Here is a 27,299-nt window from a genome sequence, read left to right as displayed (position 1 = left end):
ATCTTTTCAAAAAGTAATAAATAATTAGCTAGATGATGTTTGTAACCCATTAATGTTACATGTGTATTTAGGCCCTTGGAGGGGAAAAAATATTTTTATTTCTTTGTTTGCTGTGGGTTTTCTTCAGTTGAATAATCCAATTGATATTCTGTAGTGACAAGAAGAATCTGTTCATCTGCTGGGTAATATGGAAACAAAGGCAGCTTTTTGTTAATTAGAGGGTTTTCTTTTTTTTCTTCTTTATTTGCTTCGGGGGGAAAACATGGTTTATGCAGTTGAAGTGGTAAAGGTGGAAATGTATTCTCTTTTGGAGCAGTGATTAAAGAAGGCATGCAAAAGGAGATGTTCTCTTAATGTCTATTCAATGGTATATACTTTAATAAATAAAAAAATACTCAAATTTATCTCTCCAAACAGAATGGAGATATATATAATTTTTTATTAGCTTTTACAAAAATCTTCAAACATAATTACATTTTCATAAAACAATATAATAAACCCTTGGCTATATAAGCCTTAGACTTCCCTCCTCCCTTTCCAACTTATTCTCTAATACTGCATTTTCTTATGTTTTTATTACTTTTAGATCATAATCTTATACAGTGGTGCCTCGCCTTCGTTCTGCGAGTTTTTTCGTCTAGCGAATTTTTCGTCTTGCGAAGCACGAAATCCCATAGGAATGCATTGAAATTCAATTAATGCGTTCCTGTGGTCAAAAAAAGTCCAAACAAAGCCAAATTTGGTACAACAAGAGTTTATTAACTGCTCTTTAAAGTCACACATACTGTAAAGAGCAGTTCAAAAATTGAAGGAACAATAAATTAAGTTTCTAAACATGACAGAAAAACATTTAAAAATCAACAAAGTGTACCGTACATTTTCTAAGACTCTGGGGGACAACTCAAACAAGGTTCCTCTTCCACTCTTTGCTTCTTGCTGAAGAACCTGTCCATGGTCTGCTGCTTCATCCGCCTCTTCAGCACCTCCCTGAAAGGCGACATGACCGTTGTATCAAAAGTGTTCGCAAGGTCATGTATCACGTGCTTGTTAGGGTGGTGCCGCTGTGCAAAAGCCTGCACATCCTTCCACTTCATGCAAATGTCCCTCAGTTCTTTGGAGGACAGCCGTTCCTCAGTTGCTTCCTCCTCTTCCAGCGAGGCCTGCTCCTGCGCAGCCTCTGCCTGCAGTTCGACCAGCTCCTGGGTGGTTAGCTCGTGGTCGTGCTCCTCCACCAGCTCGCTGATGTCCTCCTCTGTGACCTCCAGTCCCATGGTCCTCCCCAAGGCAACAATGTCCTGCACCACTGTTGACTCTGGTGCATCAGAGTCACTTGGTGCCACACAGTCCGGCCACAGGCTGCGCCAAGCGCAATTCAAATTTCTCTGGCTGATCCCGTCCCAGGCCGTGGTGATCATCTTCAAGCAGGTGACGATGTCGAAGTGGTCCTTCCAGAATTCCCGGAAGGTGATGGTGGTGCAGTCAGTCACCTCGAAGCATTGCCTGAAAAGCTCCTTGGTGTAGAGTTTTTTGAAATTGGCGATGACCTGCTGATCCATCGGCTGGAGCAGTGGCGTGGTGTTAGCGGCAGGAACATGATGCTGATGAAGCTGAACTCCTCCAACAAGTCCTCCTCAAGGCCTTTAGGATGAGCAGGAGCATTGTCCATCAGAAGCAAAGCCTTCAGCGGCAGGTCGTTGTCCAGCAGGTACTGTTTGACAGCAGGGCCAAAAGCAAGATTGACCCAGTCCACAAACAGCACACGTGTGACCCAAGCCTTGCTGTTGGATCGCCACATGACACTCAGCTGCTCCTTGTCGACCTTGTGTTTCTTGAAGGCCCGTGGGTTCTCCGAGTGGTACACCAGCAGGGGCTTGATCTTCAGGTCGCCGCTTGCGTTGGCACAGAAGAGCAGGGTCAGATGGTCCTTCATGGGCTTGTGGCAACTTGGCCTCCTCCTGTGTGATGAAAGTCCTTTTGGGCATCCTCTTCCAAAACAGCCCGGTCTTGTCGCAGTTGAAGACCTGCTGTGGAACGTAGCCCTCCGTCTTCACAGCCTCCAGGAACTCCGCTGCAAAGTCTTCAGCCGCAGGAACATCAGAACTGGCAGCCTTTCCGTGCCTGACCACGCTGTGGATTCCAGATCTTGTCTTGAACTGGTCAAACCAACCTCTGCCTGCCTTGAAGACTTCTGGCTCGCCTGAGGTTCCTGGCTGTTCCCGGACGAGGTCTGCGTGCAAGGCCTTGGCCTTCTCACAAATGACGGCCTCAGTCACTGTGTCCCCTGCACGCTGCTTCTCTTCTAACCAGATGAGCAGCAACTTCTCGACCTCCTCCAGAACAGCTGGGCGGTTCTTCATGATCCTGGTGACTCCCTTGGCTGCATCCGTCGCAAGGATCTTCTCCCTCATCTTCAGGATGGTCCCGATGGTCGATGGATTCCTGCCGTACTCCCTGGCGAGGTCTGTCACACGCATTCCACCGTCGTGCTTCCGGATGATCTCCTTCTTCATTTCCAGCGTCACCTTCTCCTTCTTCCTCTCGCCAGCCTCTGCAGCAGCAGTCTTCTTGGGTCCCATGGCAGCACAGCTCCTACCTTCGTAAACTCAGGAAAAAAAAAAATCAGTGCTCCACTTCTAAAAAATTCAAAAGCACCCAGCCACCCACCACACAGAAAATCAAACCCAGAACCAAGTCCTTGAATTCCAAACACCCCAACCCAAAATCCAAAAACCCCAAAAAAAGTTTTAAAAGTTTAACTTACGAAATGGCTGCAAATCACCAAAGTCTTCAAAATCCTCAAATGGCTGCAAAAGAAGTTTTGGAAAAGCTTTAAAAATCACCAAAGTCTTCAAAAACCTCAACTGTTCCCCCAGCCACCCAGCCACCACACAGAAATTGCAAACCCCTCCCCAACTGTTCCCTCAGCCCCTCCCCACCTGTTGCAAACCCCTCCTCAACTGTTCCCCCAGCCAGCCACCACACAGAAATTCAAATCCAGATTTTTAAAAAAAAAACACAACATGGCCTAATGGTCACAGAAAATCATAAAAATGCAGAAAAAAACCACACAAGCTCCCAGATTCTTTCAAACCCCTCCCCAACTGTTCCCCCAGCCAGCCACCATGCAGAAATTCAAATCCAGAATTTTTTTTTAACAAAACAACATGGCCCAATGGTCACAGAAAATCATAAAAATTCAAAAAAACCCCACACAAGCTCCCAGATTCTTTCAAACCCCCCCCAACTGTTCCCCCAGCCAGCCACCACACAGAAATTCAAATCCAGAATTTTTTTAAAAAAAAACCACATGGCCCAATGCTCACAGAAAATCATAAAAATTCAAAAAAAAAAAAACCCACACAAGCTCCCAGATTCTTTCAAACCCCTCCCCAACTGTTCCCCCAGCCAGCCACCACACAGAAATTCAAATCCAGAATTTTTTTATATAAAAAAACCACATGGCCCAATGGTCACAGAAAATCATAAAAATGCAGAAAAAATCCACACAAGCTCCCAGATTCTTTCAAACCCCTCCTCAACTGTTCCCCCAGCCAGCCACCACACAGAAATTCAAATCCAGATTTTTTTAAAAAAAAAACCACATGGCCCAATGGTCACAGAAAATCATAAAAATGCAGAAAAAAACCACACAAGCTCCCAGATTCTTTCAAACCCCTCCTCAACTGTTCCCCCAGCCAGCCACCACACAGAAATTCAAACCCAGAATTTTTTTAAAAAAACACCACATGGCCCAATGGTCACAAAAAATCATAAAAATGCAGAAAAAAACCACACAAGCTCCCAGATTCTTGCAAACCTCTCCCCAACACCAAGTCCTTGAATTCCAAACACCCCAACCCAAAATCCAAAAAACCCAAAAAAGTTTTAAAAGTTTCTTACCAAATGGATGCAAAAGAAGTTTTGGAAAAGCTTCAAAAAGCACCAAAGTCCTCAAAAACCTCAAAAAAGGCTACCACACCACGTGCTATGTGTTGCTCCTCAAAGTTCAAGTCGCAACTGCACCTCTTCAAGCAATGCACCCTGGGTATTAATGGTTTTACGAAAAAGGAAACAAACTTGCAAGACGTTTTCATCTTGCGAAGCAAGCCCATAGGGAAATTCGTCTTACAAAGCACCTCAAAAAACGAAAAACTCTTTCGTCTAGCGAGTTTTTCGTCTTACGAGGCATTCATCTTGCGGGGCACCACTGTATCATTATTTTCTAAATTACACCTAATAATAAAGAAGGCTTTTAACCTTACAAAGCTTCTTGTAACCCTACTAGCGATGTCAATTGTTTACAGTTGTCTTTCAAATATAACATAACTTTGTTCCAGTCTTTCAGGAATATCTGCACTTGTTGGTTCTGAATTTTCCCTGTCAATTTCACCAATTTGGCATAGTCCAGTAATTTCATCTGCCACTCTTCTTTTGTTGATAGCTCTTCCTGCTTCCATCTTTGGGCTAATAACATTCTCGCTGCAGTTGTTGCATATATAAACAATGTTCTATCTTGCTTATGTATTTCTCTACCTACAATACCTAATAGGAAGCCTTCTGGGGTTTTTTTAATAAATGTATATTTCAACATTTTTTTTAAGTTCATTATATATCATTTCCCAAAAGTCCTTCATTTCCTTACAAACCCACCACATATGATAAAAGGTACCATCATTTTCTTTACACTTCCATGTGAAGTGAAAGTCCAAACACGATTTTAAACCAAGAATAATAGCCAATTTATATTGAGCTTGAAATAGTTAACCATACAGCATCTTCAGACACCTATTGGCTTTCCTTTCCAGCTGAGGTGAGAGAGCTGTGACCCTGGATGCTGTTGGACTCTCATCAGCACCAGTCAGCATGGCCAATAGGCAGGGATGGTACAAGCTGTAGTCCAACAACATGTGGAGGACCACAGATTCCCCAATATGATATTGGTTCTCCTATGCCATGAATGTTATCAAAGCAATGCATGGTATTCAGTCCTACTTAGGGTAGGCCCATTGAAGTTAATGGACATGACAAAAGTATACTCATTAATTCCATTGAGTATACTCTGAGTAGGACTTCATTGACTACAACCCAATGTTCCTCAGCTTTCCAACAGGGTCTAGTAGTGAACCAGTCATAATGCATGAAACACCCACACATATATTTTTGACATCTCATGCAGTCAAGATGTTCTAAAATTTGGAGCTGTGACCAACTAGTGGGACATGGTGCTTTACTGTCAGAAGTGCTGAGAGTTAAAACTGTAAAAAGGACAAGAAAGTTTTTGGCCACTCATTGGCTCTTATAAGGGGGAAGAACCTCTGTGGTGGAGCACATGCTTAGCATCAGGGATGGGGAACCTCCAGATGTTGTTGGACTACAGTTCCTATCATCTTTGACCATGGATTGATGGGGACTGGAGTCCAACAATATCTGGAGAGCCATAGGTTCTCCACCTGTGCTTTATATGTTGGGTGTTCTAATTTCAATCCCTGCACCATCAGCATAAGGACCATAGATGCTGCTTAGGCAGGTGCTGTCAACCAAAGGAGACAAAATTGGGATTGATAGACCAATTGCCTTGACTCAATACAATGCAGCTTCCATATGTTCAAGTGGAGAAAATAATGGTGGAGTTGATGGCTGCCATCAATTGCACCCATACTGTGCCCTGCTACAGTGATTGATTGACCTGTTTATTTTCAGATGATATCACTCCATTGCCAAATCATCCCAAACAGGAACAAAGCAGAAATCAAGTACAATCAAGATGAGTAGTTTATTCTACCTATGACTCTAGGGATTCCGATCAAAGATTTAGTGTGGAATTTAGACCAATAATATCTTTGTATTGCTTAATCCCCCCATTTGATGTTAACTGTAAAGTGACTCATATGAAAAGATCTGCAGAATGTTAACCGAAGACATCTTGGTAATAGGTTGGAAGTCTAAAGCAAATGAAGATCAATAATTCAATTAAATCCCTCACCATGGGGAACATGCATCATTTCTGCACTTTGCCTCTAAAAATTAATGATGGTTATATTAGCCCATGTAAATCAATGTAATGAGATGGGCTCCTCCTTCCATTATGGTCAACTGGTCCCTGAAGTACCATTGCAAAAATCCCTTTTGGTTAGTATTACAAAAGGCACTAGATGTGCAAGAGTGGGAAGATGAGAATCAGAATGCAATTATGGGGATCAAACTCCCAGGATTACTCCCGTCACCAAGAAAAATCCCCATATGTTTGTATATTGTGTTTGCAAACATGAACAGGGCGGTTTTAAAAGTGGGGTATATGTCTAAAATAATGTACTCTTAGCCACCCGGATATTGATAGCTCAACATTGGAAAGAAGAACAAATCCCAACTAAAGAAGATTGGCAACTTAAATTAATGGAATATGGTGAAATGGCTAAATTAACTGGAAGACTAAGAAATCAAAAAGACAACAAATATAAAAAAGAATGCAAAATGTTTATTGCATATTTACAAAAGGATTGTAAAGAAGTTAATACAACAGCAGATTTTTTAAAAAACACTTGCAATATTAAGGAGAAGGTTTAAAATTGGACATAATTAAGGATAAAGAAATTATAAACATGTATAATGTAAGATACTATAAAAGAACCAGGGGAGGAAATGGAGGGGTTTGAGTAATCCCAAAATATGGATTGAATATGGTGTGAAAATATTTTATTTTCCATTTTCTATTTTTATTTTAAATGTATTTGTTTGTTATAGTTTATATGATGATAATGTTTAAATGTGAAAATTAATAAATTAAAAATTAAAAAAATAATAATGTACTTTTTGTGTGTGGGCCATGCAAAATAATTGTACTTAGAAACTGGATAAGGGCAAATGTAAGATGGTGCTAACGCCTGCAACATAGAAAGTTGTCTTGTTCAAGTTCAATTGCCTCTACTTTGACTGACAGTGCCTTTGCATAGTTTCAGGTAAAGAGAGGGCTTTTCCAGCTCATAATAATTGATCCTTTAAAGGTTGTGGGGAAGTCAAACTGGGGATTCCAGGGATAGAATAAAAAAACCTCTGGATACAAAGTAAGTACTGTCATTACCAAAATAAGCTTCCATCTTCATATAATTGAACTCATTCTGTTTACTACATCCATCACAGACAACCACCAGTAAAGGACCCATGGCTGCTCTCTTTATAACCATCAAAAGCAGCCAGGCTACAAAGCAATATCTTTAACTTCAGCTATTAATAATCAGCAGTGGAAATTTGTATGATGTGTGTGAAAGAGGAAAAAAACTTGATGTTCAGAGCTAAGTAAGCAGACTTTGGTTTACAAAAAAAAAAAGCAAGTTTTCCCATTTTAACCAGAGTTTTTTGGGGATGAGATAGCAGAAAAAATACCCGAATCCTTGAAATTGAAATTTAGCATGGTCGTGAGATTTAATGTGCAGCACATCCATGTGCTAAAATTTGGGGAATTTCAGTGTGAAATTATAAAGTTGTGTCACTTTAGAAGATTTGTAGCAGAAGTAAATGTTATCATTTATGCTGACAAAGTTTTTATTCAAGGAAAGAGAGTTGAACTTTGGTGTTAAACTAAATAGTGCTTGATTCCCTGCAGTATCCTGCTCAGATTGCTGATTGTATTAATTATGTGGTCATTAAAAAGAACAAAACAAAAGGAGCTTTAGGGTGCAACCTTTTACTGAAGGGTTATAGCAAGGTTGGAGAACTCTTTTTGGCCTTAGTATATTAGCCAATATCTATTTATTACTAAACCAAATAAAGTTTAGGCATAATCAATGCAAAATTAAACAGAGGTTGATTGGTTGGTAATAAATAATAATAATAATAATAATAATAATAATAATAATAATAATATATGCTGCCCATCTGACTGGTTTGCCCCAGCCATTATGGGCATCTTCCAACACATTATAAAACCACAGCTTAAAAAAACCACAGATTGAAAGCATTAATTACATTGATTTTGCTGTTCCCCGTTTTTCAGTGATATATTAAATGTGCATTTTATCACTGTTGTGGCTGATATTTCAAATGTGTCTATAATTCACCGAATGGATGTCAGATGTAATAAAGCTGACCCCCAAATGCTTGATGTAAGTGGAGACATTTTATTTTAGATGTATGTATTATCTGGTTTCATTGGCCTTCTATGTTCTTACCAATTTTCTGAGGTTTGTAAAATGGAGTTTACATTTGATAAAGCTTTTCGTGTGTACACACACACAGAGTGTACTTGCATTTGCTTTTGTACATGGGATTATTTTAATGGTATGGCTAAATACCCACTTCCCCATGGCACTAGCTTGAATTATTCATTTTGTAGGCAAACTTCACCCCACCTTTAAAAATGAGTGTGTAAGGCCCCTCATATTCCTGGAGTGTGCCACCTTACGCAGGCTTTTTGTTTGCTTATTTTGTTTATGTGTCTCCGAGGTAAACTGTTTACATGAGATTTGCTCGGGGGTGGATTGGAGGTGGTGTTAGCATAGAACCCATTAGGACGGCCAATTATGGTCCATTACTCATTTTTAGCACATACATTTTCTGACTTTTGAGCACAGAGGGTTTGTAAAAAGAGAATAAAAGCCTTCTGAATAGGTTCCTTGGTGGTACATTGTAAACTTCAATTATTTGTTCTCAGAAACTTTTCTTTAGTAGAAAGAAATGAAAATCTCTCTTAAATGGAATATGATTCAGACAGAAACCCCGACTAAAAAGGTCTTAAACATTTCCTCATTAATAACAGTAATCTGAGGTCCTAGAGTGCACTGTCACTTTAACATGTAGATTTCTTTCTCTCCCCCCCCCCCCATAGTCCTTCATTAGGCTGAAATTTCACATCTGCAACATGCTATCATGAGAAGGAGGAAGGAATCATGCTGCTAACGCAGAGCTGTTCCTCACAAAACAGCTGGAAAGCAGCCAGGAATTCGGCTGTAATGCTCAACCTTTACAACGCCGATGGTTTTCAATAGAGATCGTGACCACTTTTAGCTTTCAAAATAGGTGAGACTTGACCAAGGGTGAGGGGCTTACGGCCTGCCAGATGTTGATGGGCAGCAACTCCCATTATCCCTGACCATTGCCCAGGCTGGCTGAGGGCAGACATCCTGCAACATCTGGAGGACTATGTCTGGTGTACAGAAAGCCATGTTCACCTTAAACATGGCTCAACCGAAGAAGCAGTTGTTCCCACCATGTTGCATTTGGCTGAATTGGAACTAGCCTAGATCACATTGAACTTTGACTAAGGAGGGAGGGCACCAACAAATCACCCTAATTTGCCTTGTTATTCTGTCCACACACAGAGCCAAATCACACTCCTGCTAACCACGTTCTTGTAAGCAAGATGGCAAGCAGATTCTGCCCCAAATGGCAATGGCTGATAGGTCCTGGACTCCTGCATAGAAAGCTTTCACAGAATCCTAAAATTGTGGAGTTGGAAGGGACTCAGAGGACCATCCAGTCCAACCCCCTGCAATGCAGAAATCTCAACTAAAGCATCCATGACAGATGGCCATTCAACCTCTGCTTTAAATCCTGCAATGAAAGAAAGTCCACCACCTTCTGAAGGAGTCTGTTCCAATGTCAAACTGTTCTTACTGTCATAAAGTTGTTCCTGACGTTTAGTCAGAATCTCCTTTCTTATAACTTGAATCCATTGGTGCTACACAGAGCAGGAGAAAACAAGCTTGCTCCATTTTCCATGTGACAGCCCTTTAGATATTTGATCATGACCATCATATTTCCTCTCAGTAACCTTTTTTCCAGGCTAAACATATGCAGATCCCTCAACTGTTCTTCATAAGTCTTGGTTTCCGGACCCTTGATCATCTCACATGCCCTCCTCTGCACATATTCCAGCCTGTTAATATCTTTCTTAAATTGTGGTGCCCAGAACTGGTCTGTGGCACCCAAGTGTAGTCTGACCAAGACAGAATAGAGTGGTACTATTACTTCCCTTGATCTGGACACAATACTTATGTTGATGCAGCCTAGAATAGCATTAGTTGTTTTTTGTTTTGTTTTTTGCTGCTATTGCTGCTGCATCACACTGTTGACCCATGCTAAGCTTGTGGTCTACTAAGACCCTAGATCCTTTTCACATGTGCTACTGTTGAGCCAGGTCTCCACCATCCTATATTTGTGCATAACAGTTCATCTGCTTTGATTAATTCAGTGTCAATTTCTCTTGAAATTTCAAGTCAATTATGTTTTTATTATTTTCAATAAATCAAGTGCATATAAGCTTTATTTCCAGTTATCTCTAGTAGACCAGAGACAGTCATCCATCACAGCACATATTTCTCAACCTCTGACTACTTACCTTGTGGTGATTTTGGGGGTGGGGGGAGTATCCCTTCTTTCTTTTTTGCAATCTCAGGAACATTCATTGTCCTCACTACCTTTCATAGGCAATATAGAGGAGAACCAATTAACTACAAAGTGGCCATATTTCAGTATGTTCCAGATTACTCTTACAGTGGTACCTCAGGTTACATACGCTTCAGGTTACAGACGCCGCTAACCCAGAAATAGTGCTTCAGGTTAAGAACTTTGCTTCAGGATAAGAACAGAAATCATGCTCTGGCGGCACAGCAGGAGTCCCCATTAGCTAAAGTGGTGCTTCAGGTTAAGAACAGTTTCAGGTTAAGTATGGACCTCCAGAATGAATTAAGTACTTAACCCGAGGTACCACTGTACTTTATTGAGTTAGCTGTTCCAGACAATTCCACCTGCCACAATTTATTAAGCCAAGCCCTTTTTGCAAAGGAGGGTTGGATTTCCAATGAAGGGCAATCTTTACATTAGCAGCATAAATGTGGGCAACCACAAAGATCAACTACATGGAGTATATACATGACTCTACTTACTCTTCTTGAATCTGCCTTGTATGTAAATCCCAGTTTCAATCTCCAGCATTGCAAGGACTGGCAAAGACTTCCTGTCTGAAACCCCAGGAAACTACTGTCAATCACTGTATACAGCACTAAGCTAGAGGGGCCAATGGTCCGACTCAGTATATGTTCCTAATTGTTTGGTCAACTGAAGGAAGGTCTGAATATTCACTGCCCATTTGCTGTCCCTTGTTATCTCAGTTTGCAAAGTCTAATAAACTCTGAGCCGAGGCTAGAAATCTCTGAAGACATCTACCATTGTTTTAAATTTAGGCTTCCAACTCCCCTGCTACTGACTTTGTATATATTTTCACAAGTGGGCGAGCATGCCGTTTTCCCTCACCAAAACAGCACAAGGTATCATCGACAAGAAGCCATCAGGCTGTGAGGCTGACCTTTTCTTATATTCCTGCAATGAAACTATTCATGGCTGAATATCATTCTTGAGCATCACAGGGACTTCCTTCCATAAAAGAGTGTGTTGGTCGTAAAAAAAAGTCACAAATACACTCCATGGCCTACAAGCATTCACAAAATCAACTCCTTACCTAAACCTTTCAAAAATAATCCCATACTCCCCTTTTCCACATGAGCTTCAATTTCTGGCTCCAGTGACAACCGGGGGGAAGGGGGAAGGGAGGTAGCAAGGGAGGGGACAGAGGACCTGGAACTTCCATTTAAAATGCAGACAAATCTGCCTTTTCTGCTTGATGGTCTGTAACATTTCCATGTAGTGCACTTTGTATGGCAGAATAGCTGCTAGTAATAGAATTCTCTCTCAGTGGAGGTTAATTACTTCTTGGCTGCAGCAAAATAAATTTGCTGTCAAGATCAGTGACAGGAATATGCCAGTGTCACTATTTTTACCTGTGGTTTTAATTCACTGTTAATTTCTGACACACACACGTTTGTGTGTGTGTGTTTAGTGGACTGGTTTCCTAAATAGCCAGCCCTCCACTCTACCCACTAAAAGAATAGGTCAGATAGACAGTAATGTAGAATGAAGACAGGTGTTAAAAGCACATTTGCCCCTCCCTTTCAAAAAGATGGTTAACAGCAGCAATTTGATATGTGTCTAACCTGAGATGAGTCCCACTGGGTTCAATGGGGCTTATGCCTAAGGAAGTAGGTCTGTGGTTTATTTACTTATTTATAGCACTTATAGTCCTCATTTAATACCCACAACAACCTTGTAAGGTAGGGTGGGCTGAAGAGGCAGTGACTGACTCAAGGTCACCCCTTTAGCTTCATGGCTTAGTGGGGATTTCAATTCTGGTCTCCCAAGTCCCCGCCTGACACTTTGAATAAGATTCAGAATAAAGTGTAGGAATAAATTGACAAGTTTCATGTCTGGGGAAAGCAAACCGCAGAGTTGCCTAAGGAGTCACTAGTTGGGCTCTTCTTATCATTCAGTGTATGTTGTGCTTTCTCCCATAGTATGTCTTCATGTCTGCTAATCTTTGCTGCCTTGATCTTAGCTAGCAGAGGAGGCCATTCATCACCATATTTCTGATTAAAGCTTGGAAGCCACAGCACTCTGCAGTGTGCCTTGGAAGTTAGAGCTATGAAGAAAAAGCACTTTCTGCTATTTTCTGGCTGCTTGTGGCTAACGTTCAGATAATTACCAGACGAAGTGCTCTCCATTCTTTGACGGCCGAGTGTTGTGGTTCTGCTGGAGTTCCGGTCCTTCTCTCTACTCACATGTCACTTGGTCTGACTATGGAATGGGCAGCCTTTTGGACCTGGGTTGCTTTGGCTTTTTAACATTCCATACCATGTCAGGCTTTCCTGGTGGCAATCTAGGCAAAAATCGTGTTCCTAATGAAGATGCATTGTAGGGCGGCTTGTGCCCTGTAGTGAAAATACACAACAGTAAGATGTGGTTAGCCTCAACTGAAAACACAGCAGCGAGCATTAAATGCCTCTGTGGACTTCATTCATTGCTATTTCATTGCAATCCTCCTGCATATAATGGCAACCCAAGGAAAATCAGCGCTATGGAGACACAGCCAAGAGACTCTTTTTAGTACAGTGGTACCTTGGTTTACGAACTTAATCCGTTCCGGAAGCCCGTTCTTAAACCAAAGCGTTCTTAAACCGAGGCGTGCTTTCCCATAGCAGCAGGGGACTCAATTTACACTCAATAGGAAGCGGAACACATTCTGCTTCCAAGGCAAAGTTCACAAACCAAAACACCTACTTCCGGGTTCGCAGCGTTCTTAATCCAAGTTGCTCATAAACTAAGATGTTCTTAAACCAAGGTACCAGTGTGTGTGTGTGTGTGTGTGTGTGTGTGTGTGTTGTATCACATGCCTCCGATCCCACAGAGCAGAGTTTCCCAAACTTGGGTCTCCAGCTATTTTAGAACTACAGTTCCCATCTTCCCTAGCTAGCAGGACCAGTGGTCAGGGATTATGGAAACTGTAGTCCAAAAACAGCTGGAGACCCACGTTTGGGAAACCCTGCCATAGAGCATCACTGCATCAGGCATCAACATATTTTCTGGTGGTAATAATAGGAAGGAAGGAAAGAAAATGTGAAAGAAGTCCAAACTGTGCCTTAGAGCTTGAGCAACAGGAGCATCCCTTCTTCTCCCTGAAGCCCTGAAAAGTGTTGAACGAACACCTGCACAAACCCTCTATCTTCCATCTGGAGCAGTTGTCCACATTCAAGGATGCATTGCATCCAGGCAAAACACCCAAGGAAAGCACAAACTGGGACTACTAATGGCTATGGCCCAAGAAGGAGGAAGGGTCTGATCTGGGGTCTGATCTGGGGAGAGTCCTAAGAGACCCCAAAGGCCACATATGGGCTTGAGGCCTCAGGTTCCCCATGTGTACAGTAGAGCTTTGGGGTGCCTTCTGAGCAGTGAGATGGCCACTGGGCATTGCTGGGAGTGGGGAAGAATAACCCCCAAATAGTACAAAGGCACCTTCAGTGAGTTGAGGTCCAGAGTCATACTACTACTCGATTTGGGGTGATTTACTCCCTCCACTGTAAACCCCCAATTCCCCATCTGGCGCTAGACAGGATGGTCCCCCAACTCCTTGGAGAAGTATTGAGAGGACTCAGAGAACTACAGCAGGAGGACAGTATTAGAAAGCCCACTCTCATGAACCTCATTCCACTCATGGTCCACAGGATCCAAACCACTGTTTTCTTAGAAATCTTACAGAGTTAGTGCTACAGGCTCTTTAATAATAGACATAATATTGAAGCGGAAATTGTAAAAAAATAAAATTTAAAAAATGGAAAAGGAATACTGGGCAACTTTAAATTCATCTTTCAGTTTTAAGCAGGAGGATCAGGCCCTGCATATTGCTGCTCCTTCATGAGGAAAGCAAAGGAGCAGGATCCTCCCAGTCTTGCATGGTGCTGCTTCAGGGGGCAGGAAGAAGGAAAGATAGTTACCCAGTAGGTCCATTATTTTTGTGGTTTCTGCGTCTTCTGTCTCATGCCTGCCTCTCCTTCCTGCCTTTCACCCTACCCCCTGCCAGACCCAGATGGCTCTGTCTCGGAGCCAGCCTACATGACCTTTAGCAGTCCAGAGCTATTTCAACCAGACTTGAACAAGGCCTGGATCCCTCTAAATAGGCTCAGTTGGGCTTGGGATTTGGGCCTCAGCCGAATCCAGTGCACAGCCTATGATCTGACATCCCAGTAAGATGGGACACCCCACTGGACTCTTGATTCCCATCACTTCATTCTGGGATGATGCAGAAGTTGTAGTCCAACAATAGTGAGGGCACAAGGCACTGAACTTGCCACAAATGATCGCTTACACATTTGCCAAGGACCAGTTCTAAACCGGACAGTTTTCCAGGAATGTGACACCACTTCTTCTCATGGCATTAGCTACTGATTGCAACATGTCATCACAACAACGTGCTTTCTGGTTTGGCATAAAGGCAATGAAGGCAATTACATTTTCAAGATGCTGGCATTTTTAGGTAAAACACCACCAACACCAACTGAAGAAGGTAATCAGGATTCTTGTTATAATGTAAAGTGGAAATATAAAGATGGGTTGATTATTTTGTGTTAGGACCAAGCGTTTCATTCTATCACCTGTCTTTTTTCATCACTTCCACTGTGATATTCTGGAATGGAGTGGCTGACATGTAATAGAAAGCTATGGAGGGAGCATTAATGCATTCTTTAGCTCAGGCAGTCCATGTTGTCTCAGAAGTAAATGAAAAGTCTCCCAATCTTTTCATTTACTTTGGAGACAACATGTTCTGAGAGGAAAGATTTTTGCCAGCTGTTTTAGTTTTAAATTACAGTGCCATGATTGGTTTCATTTCTAGGTCACCCATAGCAACCATAACTTGAAAGCATGAGATCAGTTCTGCTTTCATTTAGAAATCTTCCCAGTTTCCGCTTCAAACACTGTTTTATAAAGCTTCCCTCTCTGTAGTTCCTGCTTTGCAGTGTTTAGTCATCCGCTTTCCTCCTTGTATTTTAATAGTCTGTTGAAATTGTGGCTTGTCACAGTGACCTAAAGAAAATATAATACTTGACATCAGGAAATGTATAGCTGTGGGAAATTAAGTAGTTGGGAAGTTGGCTAGGACCGTTATGCTACATCTAGGCAATCAATGATGGAGAAACATTTTTATTTGTTTGAAATTCCCAAATTCCTGCTGTTGTTGTTATTTTTGTACACTTTTATGCTGCTGTTTTCCTGATTTTATGTTTTCTTTTTTACTTTTTATGGCATTCATTTTCTTTGTGGCATGCTTTGCGATTTTTAAAAAATATTAAGCAGATTATAGATACAATAAATTATATAAATATATACAGTGGTACCTCGGGTTACAGACACTTCAGGTTACAGACGCTCCAGGTTACAGACTCTGTTAACCCGGAAGTAGTACCTTGGGTTAAGAACTTTACCTCAGGATGAGAACAGAAATCGCATGGCGGCGGTGCGGTGACAGCGGGAGGCCCCATTAGCTAAAGTGGTACCTCAGGTTAAGAACGGACCTCCAGAACAAATTAAGTTCTTAACCCGATGTACCACTGTAAATAGCAACTAGCTCAATGCACTACTAGTGGAAGCCAACATAAGGATTCCTGCTATCATAGCAGGACTCCTTCCCTGTTCTCCCACGTGCACCTACTGTGCCCACCCCAAATCTGCTCTGGGGGGTCGGGAGAACATCAGAACAGCATGTGGGATGAAGAAGAGAGGAAATTGTTCTATTGGGTAAACAGAAATGCTTGCACAGGTGGAATGATCTCCTCAGTGCCACGATGGATACAACCCTAAATATATAAATAAAACAACATACACGGAATTTGTAACTGTTTTGTTTCACCATTTGTCCCCTGTCAGTTAAGGGTAGGAGAGAGATTCTATCCATTTTAATGTGGACCCACCTAATATCCACTTCATGAAATACATGAACTGAAACTCTGGAGTGGGGAAGAAGGGCTTTGCCTGCATAGAACAAATGAGCTCTCATTACTATTATAGCACCTTTACCAATGGGCAAAGGGTTATATTCTTATTTATCAGTGCTTTTTACAGATTGGAATCTAAAACTGGGAGCATAGCATGTTTCTTACCCAGTGAACTACCAACAAACATGCAGGATTCAGAAAGGAAACTTAATCATATATCAATTAGTACAAAGGGATGCAGTGATCCAATATGCAAATACCCATATTTTTAAAAAATAAAATACCCCAGTACTGCTTTTATAAATCTAAGTTGAACCAGCCTTTACCAGTCAGTAGTTCTGGGCAGGCAACAAAATCCCGGAACAGAGATTACTGCTGGCTGAAATTTTAGAATTATCCATTGCCTACTCTATAATTATGTTTGCTTTACTTTGGTATTACTTTGCATATACACTGAGAGCACTCACATCTCTAAATGGCATTTATTATTTCACACACACACACACACACACACACACACACAAGCATTTTTTTCTGTTAAAGTTTCTATTGTTCTTAACAATGTGTTCCAAATGCTAGAAACATTTTCCAAAGTGTTTGCTGTGCAAAATTCTGCATGTGTTCTCTGAACGCTCCCAACTGGCTATGAATTTCCACGGTGTGACTGAACATGTCAAGGTCAGTGTCTGTCAAGTATAATTTGTTTCTTTATTGGAAACTTGAATGTGAGCTTCACTTTAATTGAGGATGTGCATTTCATGCAGCCTCCCCATCCAACAGGATGTAAAGCCGCTGTCACTTTGAGCCAAAGCAAGGAAGGTCTTCACAATAACATAAAACGGCCAACACTCAACCGACTTCGACATAGCATTCACCATCACATCAGCAGCCATAATAATACACTAAATCTCTTGAAAAAGCCTGTGTTGGCAATTACAACCATGTATACCACAGTTCTATTGGTACTGTAAGAAGGCAGGAGGTCAGAAAACTTTAATATCATATATAGTGTGTGGTACGTGTGTGATTTTATGTCTGTATACACACACACACACACACACAGCAAAGGGATATAAATCAGACATCAGACCGACACTTCTATACATGTTGGTTAATTTATTTTGCATTGTATTAGTGCTTTCAAAATTAACCCTACTTCAAGAGCTGGTCTAGACACATTTAAATCCCATTGAACTCACTGTTTGGAATGGAGTGGCCATGGACATCTTCCAGAGAGCAGTACAGCCACATCACTCCACATGCACAGTCTATCTGAGCTTCCTGGACCTACACAGGAACACAGGAAGTTGCCTTATATTGAGTGAGAATATTGGTCCATCTAGCTTTAGCACTGGCTATGCTGATTGGCGGTGATTCTACATGGTTTCAGATTTTGGGGACATTCCCAGTCCTACCTGGAGATGCCAGGGATCAAACCAAGTGATGTGCTCTTCACAACTCAGCTGTAGCCTTTCCCAGGCTTGGCATGATCTCTCCCCCCTCCCCAATCAGTTCCAACTCCTACAGTTTCCTTTCCACACTGCTTAAGAAGATGCCTTTGGGGTGTTTCCAATTCTCATGTGAACAAACTGTTCACATTTGGGTACCTGGCACAATGGAAAGAACTGAAAGGGGTTCAGAAGAGGCCAGCAAAGATGGCTGGGGAGGGGGAAGAAGTCTTATGAGGAAAGGCAGGAGGAACTCAATATGTTTATCATGAAGAGGACGAGGTAGGGCATGGCAGCACTCTTCAAATACAGTAGTACCTCGGGTTAAGTACTTAATTCGTTCCGGGGGTCCGTTCTTAACCTGAAACTGTTCTTAACCTGAAGCACCACTTTAGCTAATGGGGCCTCCTGCTGCTGCCATGCCGCCGGAGCACGATTTCTGTTCTCATCCTGAAGCAAAGTTCTTAACCTGAGGAACTATTTCTGGGTTAGCGGAGTCTGTAACCTGAAACGTATGTAACCTGAAGCGTATGTAACCCGAGGTACCACTGTACCTGAAGGACCTCTCACATACAAAAGGACAAAGACTTGTATTCTCTGCTGCCATGGACTGGATCTGATAGCCTTAAATTTTGTTGAACTTTAGGAGAAACTTCTTAATGATAAGAGCTGTTTGACAATAGAACCAATTGCCTAAGAAGATGGGCTTTCCCTCACTGGAAGTCTTTGAGAATGTACTAGTTCTAGATTGCCTGCATAAAACACAGGGTGCTCTGCATTTCCAATTATGATGTCAGGTGACAGGTGGCCCATGGAAGGGGGAAAGATAAGGATCTGGCCCACCACCCAGATCCAGTTCCCCACCTATGGCCTACAATGGTGAAAGACATTTTCATGGCACTCTAGTGGATGGACATTTGTGACCATCAAGCAGAATGAAGGTTTTATTAGAATCAAGTGAAATAAATAAATCTTGTGAAATAAATAAGACAGAATCCATTATACTTCCTAGTATAAAAATAGAAGATCCTTGGACAACCATGAACCCTTGCTTGCTAAATATAAATATGACCAGATTTGCACACATTTTACTACACTGAACAAGTTCTGTGCAAAGGTGTTCTCCCTAACAGCTTGTTTGAGAGCGTGAGTTCTCTGACTGAATCATTTCATTCTGTCATTCTTCCGCTTAAGTTCAACTGGAGGCCATTTACCCCATAAGGGAGGTTGAAATACGCACCTTGAGAAGAGATATTCTAATTAAAGCAATGGAAAGATCAAAACAGAATCTGTGGCTTATGTGCCTATTTAATATTTAGTAGCTATGGCCACACATTTTCCCATTCTCCTCATAGCATTCGGCACCGAGAAATGAAACATTAAGCTTTTAAATGCAATTTGAGTTTTTGCACAAAAGTAGCAGAAAGGAAGAAACTCAAAGATGAGGCTGACGTGCCATTGCATGCTCATATAAATGCGGTTTTTCGTTTCTTTTCTTTTCCCTTTTTAAAAAATGACTTCTGAGCAGCACAAGCGCTAGCTGTAATTCATTGCCCATTGCCACTTTGTGTCACAACATTAAAGTCATTCCACTGTAGTTTCTCGGGCCCACAATGATTTTTCCAGCAACTTTGCATACGAAAAAGTATAACAAATCTGACAGGACATTTTGAAGACAAATGACTGCTTTGAACAGTTAAAAGAAAGTGAAAGAGCCTTATGCAAGGAAGCTATTCACAGCAAGTGAAGTAGTGGAATTTAAACTACTACAGGCTATTGAATCATTATAATGATGGATTGTCTGCTCTGCCTACCAATAATATAACAATCTTCCTACCCAAAATAGTGTGCTTGCTATATTTAATCTATAGCTTTGACCAATGCCAATTATGAGCTCAGTTTAATTAATAGTAACGATCGACACCTCTCCGCTGCCCAAACAAGAAATTAAAACCGGATGTCATTTAAACAGTTGAAATACTGCCCCCCTGAAAACATTTCAGGTGATGCAGACATTGAGCATATGATGCTGTCTATGACCTTCAAGCATTGATCAGCTCTGTGAGAACAAAATGTGTGTTCATACGTGTTGAGTGCATGTAAGGTCTCTCAGTCCCAGCACAACTGAGAAGACTTTCTGCAGGGTCTGCAATCGTGCGTATGGAGCCTTTGCATATGTGATATATGCAAGTGCAGGAATGAAGAAAAACCATAGTTTGTCAAAGTCAGAAAATGATTAACATCTAATAATAATAATAATAATAATAATAATAATAATAATAATAATTTATTTATACTAAGGTTACGAGATGTCCCTGTTGTCCGGGGACAGTCCCCGGATTTACAAATCAGTCCCCTGACAAAATCCATCCTCTTCAACTGAAGTTGAAAAGTGCCCCTGGATTCATTGAAAAAAATCTGGTAAACTTAATTTATACCCCAACCATCTGGCTGGGTTTCCCCAGCCACTCTGGGCAGCTCCCAACAGAAAATTTAAAGCACAATAAAATGTCAAACATTAAAAACTTCCCTAAACAGGGCTGCCTTCAGATGTCTTCTGTAAGTCAGGTAGTTGTTTTTTTCCTTGACATCTGGTGGGAGGGCATTCCACAAGGTGGGTGTCACTACTGAGAAGGCCCTCTGCCTAATTAAGATAATACTTAAAGCATTTTAAAGAAGTATGTCAAGGACCCAGGAGCTATTCTGGAGGCTTTCTGTCCTTTTATTCAAGAGGCACTTAAAAGGGGCCTCAGTGCAAAGCTCTTTTGCACCCTAGGCAAGGCTAACTACTTGCACCCAAAAGAATATTGCTAACTCTAATTTTCAAAAACAGATGCCTTGAAGAAGAAAATGAAAAGCACAAAACTTGATACTGCTAAATTTATTTTAAATTGCAAAACTAAGTAGTACAACGATTTTTGATTACCTTTCTCAAATACAGAAGAAAATGTTTTAGCATACAAATCATTTTGAATAATGTTGTGAATTGTGATGTTAAAATTTAAGTCTCTCCAGAGTTTCAATTTCAGGCACATCAACATCTCACTTTGTGTACCTTTTCCTTTGCAAATTTTGTCACCAATCCCTTCAGGTCCTGTGCTGTTGCTTCAGCATGCTCAATTGATATAGTTGCCAAGCCAACTGGTCTCTTCTGCAACATTGTTGAGTGTTTTTATATGTTGGAGCTTTGAGGACCTACATTCACCACATGCCACTGACACTGGAAGTATGAGAAGGATCCTTAGAGCAGCAACATTAGCCACATTCTCCGGGAGTTTTTGTTGTAGTAAGAAGAGAAGTACTCCTTGTGGCGACATAGACTTTGGGAGTCTTCAGGATATTGCTATTAGTTCACAGCACAGATCCTCAGCATCAATATCTTTGCTTCCATCGTGCATCAATGATTTTTTAAAAAAAAAAAAATTCTTGCAGGTACATCTAAAGTACATCTTGAGTAGATTTTTTTGTTGATACTACACATATCATACAGGAAGCCAAATAAGGAATTATATTATTGTAGATGTTGGAATCTCTCTTCGACAAATTGTATGGCCATATCTAAGACAGCATAGTGGAAACCTATTTTGAATTTGGGTTGTTTTTGTTTTGGATCCTGGCCTACAGTTTAGCCATGCATCATTATGTACTTGATTTGAAACAAGCATTAAAGTAGATCAGAATGGACTTTGCAATCTTAGCATTCAGTCCACAAGGGGCATAGTGGCTTCTGAATAAGGAGGGGGGAGTGTTATAAGCATGAGGATTTTTATAAAAGCGAAGATCTTCCCTTCCCATGCTCTGAGCAAATGATTTCTTTGTTTCCGAGACTACCAAGATCAGTGGAATGATACACTTCTTATCTTGTAATGAATTCTAAGGAAGAACAGTCTCTGGCACCTAAGGCAGACTTACCACTGTCAACATAGACTGCTTCTTTTGACAAGAACAAAATGACGAGCTCTTAAATAGCAGAACTGTTCTCACTGAGGAACCTTTTTATGCATACTTAGACAACCTTCAAGTGCAGGAGGGGAGTCATATACCATAGTTAACCAGTGATACTGACATCTGTCTTTCAGAGAGAGCCAAGGGAGTCTTGAAAAGATCACAGTTGGCAAAACTAACTGATTAAGATAAATCTATAAATTATATTGCTCGCTGTGTAAGCTTTCCTAAGATATACATCGCACACCATGTGCTTGGGCAAGGAAATTAAAATAGCAGGGGAAAGAAGGGAAATGTGTACCTTTTGGGGAGGAACCCCCAGGTCTAAAACAAGACTAAACATAGCTGTTTCATTAAAAGGGAACAGTTTCCTTTGTAATAACGTTTTTGGCAATTAAAGTAAAATATGTGTGGTGCATATTTATGATGGAATGGGTCATTTCACTATTCATAATCTGGTGGTCACCTTAAGTTTCAACACACTTGTACCACCATGAATATTTCACTTTGCAACAGAGTAGAGATGAGGAATCTTTGGCCCTCCAGATGTTGTTGGACTACAGCTCCCATTATTCCTGATCGCTGGCCATGCTGACTGGGGCTGATGGGAGTCAGTGTCCAACCGCATCTGGAGGCCTGCATTTACCTGACACAGAGAAATGCAAGGACTTCAAGAAAGGACAGGATAGAACACAGACTATTGATGTTATAAGCCTTGGCACACAGGATCTAGTGATGACTGATACCCTCATTTGTTCCTTTGCCTTTTTAGCTTCACCTGCTGACACATATATTTTATCTGGGAACAAGAAAAAGGTTTTGAATTTCTGTGAGCATGCCTCTGCAAAATCAACCCTCAAATCTATATCTGAAGCAGCTGTATTCAGACCAGGGCTGACTGTAGTGACACACACATCTCTGGTAGGTATGGGTACATCTATCAACTTCAGTTTCTTGCCATTTCCAATTCTATTGAGCTTAATTTTATTTCTCCATATTTGCAAACCAGTTTTGTTTTGTTTTTTAAAAAGGCCTCAAAAAATTCCATATCATTTGAATGTGAATTTCCCCAATGTGCACATTTTTGTATGCAATTTTGCCTAATCTACACATGTTTGCATGCATTTCCCCAGATATAATGCATTCAAATGTTTTTTTCAGTACTATCTTTATGTTCCCCTAAAATACACATTTTTTTCCTGTTGTTGTTGTTGAATTGCATTTGCAAAATTCAAAGAACAAATTTTGAAGGATAGCCATGATTCCATTGTTTCAGGATCTATGAATTAGATAAAAAGGTAAAGGTACCCCTGACCGTTAGGTCCAGTCACAGACGACCCTAGGGTTGCTTGCTCATCTCACTCTATAGGCCAAGGGAGTCGCCGTTTGTCCGCAGACAGCTTCCAGGTCATGTGGCCAGCATGACTAAGCCGCTTCCAGAGCAGTGCACAGAAACACGTTTACCTTCCCACCAGAGTGGTACCTATTTATCTACTTGCACTTGACGTGCTTTCGAACTGCTAGGTTGGCAGGAGCTGGGACCGAACAACAGGAGCTCACCCCATCGCGGACATTTGAACCGCTGACTTTCCGCGTCCAGTAAGTTCATATTAAAACTCAAACTCTATGAACTTCCCCTCCCATTCCCAAATTGTGATCCCTGGGCCACATTCACATCATGCATTTCAAGCACCATGATATCGCTTTAAAAAGTCATGGTTTCCTCCAAAGAATTCTGGGAGCTGTAGTTCATGAAAGGTGCTGCAAGTTTTCAGGAGACCACTATTTTCCTCCTAGAGCAACAATTTGCAGAGTGGCTTAACACGGTGAACTCTAAGAATTGCAGGTCTGGGAGGGGTATAGGGAATCTCTTAACAACTCTCAGCACCCTTGGCAAACAACAGCTCCCAGAATTATTTGGGAGAAGCTACAACTGTTCAAGTTGGTATCACAGTGCTTTAAATGTGTGGTGCGAACGTGGCCCTGGTGTGCTTCCCTGTGATGGTGGCAGGGTTCCAAGCAGTACCAGCAGGCTGAATCTACCCACCTTTTTAATTTCCCACATTGCCTCAGAGTAAAATGCTAGTTAGGTCTTGTTCCCAGAGTGCTGGATCAGGGGAGAAGAAACCAAGGACCCTCCACTGTCTGCACCAGCTGTGGACCCTGCCAAGGTACTGCAGCCGTGGGAACTGTCCAAGGATGGCAGGTACTGATCCCAGCCTTAAGCAGACAATACTTGAATGTGATTTTCAACGACATGTTGATGCTCACAGGTTGCTTGTTCCTGCAAAGCAAACACTGTGCTGCTAATAGAATCATCCAGTTGAAGTGGTTTTAATTATATATTCTGCTGGAAATGTAGGGTACAGTGGGAGATTGTGTGTACAAACTTGTTTGCTGTTACGATTCTGCCTCCTGTATAATAATAAAACAGCGATAACCATTAGCCCGCATGAATCATCGGGTGCATTGTGTTCCATAATAGCCTGCACTCCTTGGCGCAATTAATAAGTGTGGTGGCTCAAACAGCAGATAAATAAACAGCAAAACTAAGATATTTCCATTTGTTTTGACTAAAGCAAAGAGTGTCTTCGTTCATTTAATGTGGAACGTCTTTGCTTTGGGTGGGGGAGGTAGGCTACTGCAAAAGCTGGGGAAAGGACAAATAAAATGCAGCACATACTCTTCACAGGAAAGTTACAATGGATTCACCTAGACCCACTTTCCAGAGAAAATCAAAGGTATACACAATCGTCACTCAGGAAAGCAGCAGTGAGAGGGATTAAAAACACTTGCTGTCGTGGTATATCTATTGCCATTGTCTATCAACTACCCTGTGACAGTTAAATATTTCTCAACAAACTAAAGATTAATGGTGTGATGTTGCCTGCATTGAAGTCAATGGTGTTGATTTCCCTGGGCTGATACCTGCCATCAGCGCAGCTGAGGCTGATATTGAACAGAAGGTCAAAAGATAATAAACATTAACTTCTTCACAATAATGTGAGTTGAGTTGCTCCATCCTCCAGCTCACTTTCTCAGAAAGGGCTCATTCAAATGACTCTTGAGTGACTGTGCCAATTACTATTGTTTTATTACCTGGATTTTCTGGTTCATCCATTGCAAAGCAATCACCTGAGTGCTCCATCAGAGACAACAATGCTGGCCCAGTTCATACATGTTTCCAGTGCAAGTGGCCATTCGAAATGCCATTTGTAACCTTGGAGCTGCTCCACATGATCTGTAGCTTCTCTTCTTGCCAGTGTTTTTCCTGGAGGGTCTGGTTTGCCTGCATGCCCAAGAATCCAGCATACAGATTGGGCTGCTTAACCATTGCAACCAATGAAATTAACTCTAGCTAATTCTGCACTGAGGGACGTGGGTGGCGCTGTGGGTTAAACCACAGAGCCTAGGACTTGCTGATCAGAAGGTCAGCGGTTCGAATCCCTGCGCCGGGGTGAGCTCCCGGTGCTCGGTCCCTGCTCCTGCCAACCTAGCAGTTTTAAAGCGTGTCAAAGTGCAAGTAGATAAATAGTTACTGCTCCGGTGGTAAGGTAAACGGCGTTTCCGTGTGCTGCTCTGGTTCGCCAAAAGCGGCTTAGTCATGCTGGCCACATGACCCGGAAGCTGTACGCTGACTCCCTCGGCCAATAAAGCGAGATGAGCGCCTCAACCCCAGAGTCGGTCATGACTGGACCTAATGGTCAAGGGTCCCTTTCCCTTTACATAATTCTGCACTAGATTGCAGTATATTTCCAGTTCATTTTCAGTTCCTGCCATGCATCTGTTTATCTAAAAATGTATTTGTACTGACTATTATTGAAAATACCTCAAGGCACAATAAAATCCATTAAGAATGCAGCATTAACAGTATGTATAAAATTTAATTTGCAAACTTGTTACCAATGGCTGGCATCGGTAGCCAGCAGAAGCCAAGCCCCTAGCATGGCCAATCTGTGCTATGCCACATCCTGCAGCCATCATTCTGTGACTCGTGCCCATGGCACTCCCTCAAAAATTCTAAATATGCCCACTGGCCCCAAAGTTTGGCAATCTTGGGACTAGACTCTGCTACGTTTTGTAAATAATAAAAGCATTGAGAATAAACATTGCTTTGTTGCTTCCAAATTAAAATCTGACTAGGTATTCTGGAATCTGTGGATCTCAGAATACTTTGTGCTATTTCTTTCAGGATTCTTCTTCCATCATCTAAGATAGCTACAAGCAAAGTTCTCTTTCTACTGAAACTCCACCTGTTGCAACACGGCCTTCCTTTTTGCCCATTTAAATCCAGTTTAATCAGTTTATTGCTGCTCTTAAATAAGCACATCGTCAGTCTGCAGGGAGGGAGGAGAACAGAGAGATGGTGAAGCTTTACAGAGATGATCCCCGAAAGCAAAATGTTGTAGATGCATCTTGGTAAAGATCTGAGGAGTTCAGATAAACAATTAAGGCACATTTAGACTTTGAAGCTAATATGTGCTCATAAAGACTTTGCTGCGGTAGTCACCCAAACCTTAATCACATTCCTTCATTCTTCAGTATGTCCCATGAATTGGCTAATTATTTGAATTTTTACTCTATTCAAAGCAGTTATAGTTTCTGTAAAGAAAGGCTGAAGAGTTCACTTGATACCTGGGAGTGGGGAGACCAGCTCTTTAAAAGAACGAAGGGCCATTATATGTTGTGGAGGGAAATTATAGACTCATTTGCATGCATTCCAAACAGGCACACTAATCACATTTTGAAGAGCATTTTAACATGGGCTACTAAGACATGACTCTAGCATGTGAAGAAAAGGGTAACAATGGACAATTTCCCACTGTTGGCCATTCCAATCTATGGCTTCTTTAATTAATCCTCTCAACAGTACAGACCATGACCAGAGCATATTTATGCACATGCTCTAATTATGTTGCAGGTTTGTGGTGTAGTGGTTAGAGTTTTGGACCAGGACCTGGGGAACTGGGGTTCAAATCCTTGCTTGCCATGAAGCTCACAAGGTGACCATGGGCCAGTCACTGCCCCTCAGCCTAACCTACCTCACAGCATCATTGTGGGGATTAAACAAAGAGGGGCAAACTATGTATGCCCTCCTGAGTTATTTGGAGTACAAGGTGTTGTTGTTGTTGTAGCAATAAATGTCACAGGAAGCAACCATGTATAGAGGAGGCTCCCTGCTTCAGACTTCCATAGTGGTTGCTGTGTGTATGATGATTAATTTTTTCCTTCACTGTGTGAGACAGTGTGTCAGAAGCAAGCCAGCAGTAAATCACACTGTGCAAGCTGGAGTTAACTCTTTATTATACAAAGCATGATCAGCACAGGTTTGGCAGAGTGTCTGGCACAACGAGCACAGCAGCTCATCTCTGGTAGGTCTCCCCACTCCCATGAAGCAGTTGCAGAGACTGAAGGTCCCCACCTTTCCACAGCTGCCCAAGTTCCCCAAGCAATTGGAGACTACACCTGCATGCTTGTCTTTGCTCCATCCGTTTCATGCCTCTTCTGGTTCTGGGAGACCGGGGTATGGGGAGCTTCTCATAGAAGAAGAGGGGAGATACCCCTGACTTCACCAGCCTGACTCATCTCTGCCTCT

Source organism: Podarcis filfolensis (genome assembly GCF_964270895.1).
Source record: "Podarcis filfolensis genome assembly, chromosome: 12".
In the NCBI taxonomy this organism is placed as follows: domain Eukaryota; kingdom Metazoa; phylum Chordata; class Lepidosauria; order Squamata; family Lacertidae; genus Podarcis; species Podarcis filfolensis.
Note: the sequence above shows the minus strand (reverse complement) of the source record.